We start from the raw sequence: 4,495 nt of genomic DNA on the forward strand, positions 1-4,495 counted from the left end.
ACATGGAGAACATCTTTAAGAACAAGGTCACGTTTGAGGCGAGGGGAATTAATAGAGGATTGCCCAATGTGAAGAATATCCATACCTCCACCACTTGCGGTGTGAATCTGATCGTTGCCGTGGTACCTCTCCCGGAGAGCCAGCTTCTCTAGCTCATTTGTGACGTGATCTGTGGCGCCGGAGTCAGCGTACCAAATTGTCTCGCCATCGGCTCCACCGTGTTCCCGTGTGGCGGCAGCAGCTTGCCGTGTTTCGGGTGTGTAGTCCTCATCATACCGGTGCCAGCAGTCAATGACTTCGTGGCCCGGCTTCTTGCAAAGTTGGTTCCTTGGTCGGCGATTGTTGTTGTAGCCGCTGCCGTTGTAGCCGTTGGTGTAGCCCCCGCCGCGGTCACCACCACCACCAGGGCGAGTCTGGCCCTGGTGTCCGGCGCGTCCTCCACCGCCGCTTCCGCGTCCGCGCCCTTGCTGTCCACGCCCACGGCCATGTTCGCGGGAGGCGGCGTTGACAGAGGATTGACGTAGATTGGATCCTTGCAGCATACTGAGCCGGGCGTCGAAGCTCAAAAGCTGGCTGTAGAGCTCCTGGACCGTGACCGGTTCGACCCGCGCGGCCAAGGCGGAGATCATGGGATTGTAGTCGATGTCGAGGCCGGCGATGACATGAGAGATGATCTCAGCATCTCCGAGCGGTGCGCCGGCGCAGGAAACTTCATCGGTGAGGGTTTTGATCTTTCCAAGATATTCTGCCATGGTTAGATTACCTTTTTGCAGATTGGTGAGGGCCATCCTGGTGTTGATCTTTTGGGCTTGTGTTTGTGCAGCAAACATGGCGTGGATGGAAGTCCATACCTCAGCCGGCGTCTGAAGCATCTCCACTTGGGCGAGAACCTCTCGAGAGAGAGATCCCATGAGGTGTCCTTGTACCTGATGTTGCTGCGTATACTAGACTGATCTGGCGTAGTTGAAGACCTGCTCTTCCTTCCCATCCTTGGTGATGGAGATGGTGGCGGGAGGCGCCGGGCTTGCGGCGTCGAGGAAGTGTTCCATCTGTGCTCCCTTGATCTGGGGTAGCACGACGGCCTTCCAAAGAAGAAAGTTCGTCCTGGTGAGCTTCTCTGATGGAGGTGGACCGAGAGAGAGCGAGATGTTGGAGGAGGATGAGGGCGCGGCAGATGTGATTTGGGTGGATGCAATGGGGGGAGCGCGGGGCCTGTCATCGTCGACTCTCTGTGCGAACAGTGGAGCGATTTCTCTTCTCGGTAGCTAGGCGTCGAGAGGAAGGGCTCTGATGACCATGTGATGAAGCGTAGAACCCTTTGTCTCGGGCCGCAATGTATTTATATCACAAATATCTTTGAGCACAAGGCAAGATCTTATCAAGAGGTTACATGAGATAAGGGAGACCAGAGAAGAGATAGAATCGGGTTTAAGCTACATCAACGAACAACCGTATCCTATACAATTGTCTAACATTATTAACCATGCTCTTATACGCCGTTCACAGGCGCATGTGTATGCCCCGTGCTGTGAGATTCCAAGCGTCTCTGGTTTCTGGATACATACGACATTGTTCTTTTCCTCGGATCCACCACTATCTCCACAACTCGTCGTGACGGTGTTCCCCTCTCTCTGGTCTCCTTCTTTGTGAATCGTTGATCCTAATACGCATTTCATAAAAAGAAAGAAAAACAACGAAATAAATGATTAGATTTTTTGTGATGAAATCAATTCACGCAGATTCAAATCCCACGCTCAGCTTGGGGCTCTTTCCGACTACGTGCGCCCAATCTGCATTTGTTTTGTGTTTCTAAAGAAAAAGAAGGAAATAGAGAGGGGCCACGAATCATTCGAAATGGTGATAACAACACGAATAATGCTCCAGCCACAACATATTTATGTATTTACTTAAAAAACATATTTATGTATCGCAACTAGTTGTACTAGCGAATACCTAAGCCATTTTCAGCTAGAATTTTGTGAGTGTACTATTTCAACATTCATAGATTAAAATGCAATCTCACTCATCAACCCATGATAATGTGGGTGTGTAGAGATGGACCCCTTTCCATTGTGATCTTCCATTCACACGGGGCGTGTTTGGTTGCCCGCATTACCTCAAATCAAGTCGAGTTGGTCTAGGGTCTTCCTGGGCCTCGCCTCGTTGGAGCGGTCCATCTCGCGCCAGCGCATGAAACTCTCATGGCTACAATATGGAGATGTCGGGTCAAAGTTCTTCCGCGTACATGTCGCCCACTGCAAGCAGAAAACCGCATCATCGAGCTTCAGGTGGGGACACTTCCGTCTCAGACCCTGCGGCCTTGCAGAGGCAGCCTATCGACATTTCTATGACATCCTTGGGACTGCTGAGTCGCGCACCTTCACCCTGGACCTCCCTGTTCGGGAACGTTGCATGGGAAACAAAAAAAATTCAACGCACACGAAGACCTATCGTGGTGATGTCCATCTACGAGAGGAGATTTGGATCTACGTACCCTTGTAGATCGCACTGCAGGAAGCGTTAAGAAACGCGGTTGATGTAGTGGAACGTCTTCACGTCCCTCGATCAGCCCCACGAACCGTCCCGCGATCTGTTCCACGATCCGTTCCGATCTAGTGCCGAACGGACGACACCTCCGCGTTCAGCACACGTACAGCTCTACGATGATCTTGGCCTTCTTGATCCAGCAAGCAAGACGGAGAAGTAGATGAGTTCTCTAGCAGCGTGACAGCGCTCCGGTGGTGGTGAGGATCTACTCCTGCAGGGCTCCGCCCGAGCTTCGCAGAAATACTATCTAGAGGTAAAACTATGGTGTCTAGATCTGAGTTGCACGTGGCAAAAGTTGTCTCAAATCAGCCCTAAATCACCACTATATATAGGAGGGAGAGGAAGGAGGCTTGACTTGAGGGCCAAGCCCTCAAGGGTGCGCCGGCTACGGAGGAGGAATCCTACTCCAATTAGGATTGGAAAGTGGAGTCCTTCTCTTCCTTCCCACATCCCCTTTTTTTTCCTTTCTTTGGTTTTCTTCTTATGGCGCCAAGGCCCTCTTGGGCTGTCCCACCAGCCCACTAAGGGCTGGTGCGCCACCCCTAAGGCCATTGGGCTTCCCCCGGGTGGGTTGCCCCCCTCCCGGTGAACTTGCGGAACCCATTCGTCACTCCCGGTACAATGCTGGTAATGCCCGAAAACCTTCCGGTAACCAAACGAAGCCATCCTATATATCAATCTTCATTTCCGGACCATTCCGGACACCCTCGTGACGTCCGTGATCTCATCCAGGACTCCGAACAACATTCGGTAATCACACATATAACTCAACTATACTAAAACATCATCGAACCTTAAGTGTGCAGATCCTGCGGGTTCGAGAACTATGTAGACATGCCCCGAGGCACTCCTCGGTCAATATCCAATAGTGGGACCTGGATGCCCATATTGGATCCTACATATTCTCCGAAGATCTTATCGGTTGAACCTCAGTGTCAAGGATTCATATAATCCCGTATGTCATTCCCTTTGTCCTTCGGTATGTTACTTGCCCGAGATTTGATCATCGGTATCCGCATACCTATTTCAATCTCGTTACCAGCAAGTCTCTTTACTCATTCCATAATACAAGATCCCGTTACTTACACTTAGTCACATTGCTTCGGAGATACCTGTAGAGCACCTTTATAGTCACCCAGTTACGTTGTGACGTTTGATGCACACAAGGTATTCCTCCGGTGCTAGTGAGTTATATGATCTCATGGTCATAGGAACAAATACTTGACACGCAAAAAACAATAGCAATAAAACGACACGATCAATATGCTAAGTTCATAGTTTGGGTCTAGTCCATCACATGATTGTCCTAATGATGTGATCCAGTTATCAAGTGACGACAATTGCACATAGTCAGAAAACCTTGACTATCATTGATCAACTTGCTAGCCAACTAGAGGCTTGTTAGGGACATTATTTTGTCCATGTATCCACACATGTATCTATGTTTTCATTCAATACAATTATAGCATGTATAATAAATGATTATCTTTAAACAAGAAATATAATAATAACTATTTTTCATTGCCTCTAGGGCATATTTCCAACACTCCCCACGATCCATGTTGTCCCTTTCGACCTTTCCGGCCAGGATGCGCCGTTCTCGGAGGACGAGATCTGGGCTGCGATGAAGAGCGTACCGCTTGGAAAGGCATCGGGCCCTAACGGCTTTACCACGAAGTTTCTTCGAACAGTGCATGGGATGTGATGAGTATTGGCATCTGTGCCATCTTCGACAAGCTCTACTCGCTCAACGGTCGCGGCTTACAGTAGCTCAACGAGGCGTTCATCACAATTCTCCCTAAGAAGCAAGATGCGGCATCCCTCTTCGACTAAGTATAAAGGAGATCAGATCTGTCCCGGGAATCAAAGGATACAGAAATATGGAATCGAGCACAGATTATAGGAAACAAGCAAACGGAACAGGTTGGATCCCATCTTTAACTGCACA

General features: G+C 49.6%; 1 non-coding gene across 1 annotated transcript; it reads right to left on the reverse strand.

Annotated features, from left to right (window-relative positions):
- Positions 1 to 553: 553 nt before the first annotated feature.
- Positions 554 to 692, reverse strand: LOC123433787. Its single transcript, XR_006625099.1, has one exon. It is a non-coding gene; the product is annotated as a small nucleolar RNA Z247 (small nucleolar RNA).
- Positions 693 to 4,495: the final 3,803 nt, after the last annotated feature.

The sequence above is a fragment of the Hordeum vulgare genome, chromosome 2H, assembly GCF_904849725.1.
Source record: "Hordeum vulgare subsp. vulgare chromosome 2H, MorexV3_pseudomolecules_assembly, whole genome shotgun sequence".
Lineage (NCBI taxonomy): Eukaryota > Viridiplantae > Streptophyta > Magnoliopsida > Poales > Poaceae > Hordeum > Hordeum vulgare.